The following is a 576-nucleotide window of genomic DNA, read 5'->3' on the forward strand; positions in this document are numbered from 1 at the left end:
ATATTTTTTTTTTTTTTTTTTTTTTTCAAATGTTTCAGCCATTGCAAATCAAATCAATTACATTTCTAAAGATCAAAGCAGATGATTAAAAACTCCAAAAACAGCATTAATTGAGTCAGTGGAAATAGATAACTCAAAAAGTTCAGTTGAGTAAACAAAAACACTTTTTACAGTGAACTTTGGTACTGAAAACTTATAAGGTAAGTTATTCCGTCTAAACTTTACAAAGTTCGAATAATTTTAAATTTGTCAAGCTGGAAATACTCAATATTCTGATGAGAACACCACTTAATACTCTAAGTGAAAATCCAGTAAAGCACCATCAGATCACTGAAACCACATATGGAGGTGGTCAAAACACATGTGACCACATCACATGTAAACAATATCCATCCTGAATGTGTCCCTGACAGCAGTAAAGCACCACCTATTCATCACCAACTCATTTAACATCCTGAATTATAATCAAAATCACAGATGCTTTCCATAATCTTTTCATTCGCCTCATTTTGGGGGGAAGTCGTGGCCTAATGGTTAGAGAGTTGGACTCGTAACCCAAAGGTTGCGAGTTCGAGT

The sequence above is a fragment of the Sinocyclocheilus anshuiensis genome, unplaced genomic scaffold (genome assembly GCF_001515605.1).
Source record: "Sinocyclocheilus anshuiensis isolate Anshui unplaced genomic scaffold, SAMN03320099.WGS_v1.1 scaffold173, whole genome shotgun sequence".
In the NCBI taxonomy this organism is placed as follows: Eukaryota; Metazoa; Chordata; class Actinopteri; order Cypriniformes; family Cyprinidae; genus Sinocyclocheilus; species Sinocyclocheilus anshuiensis.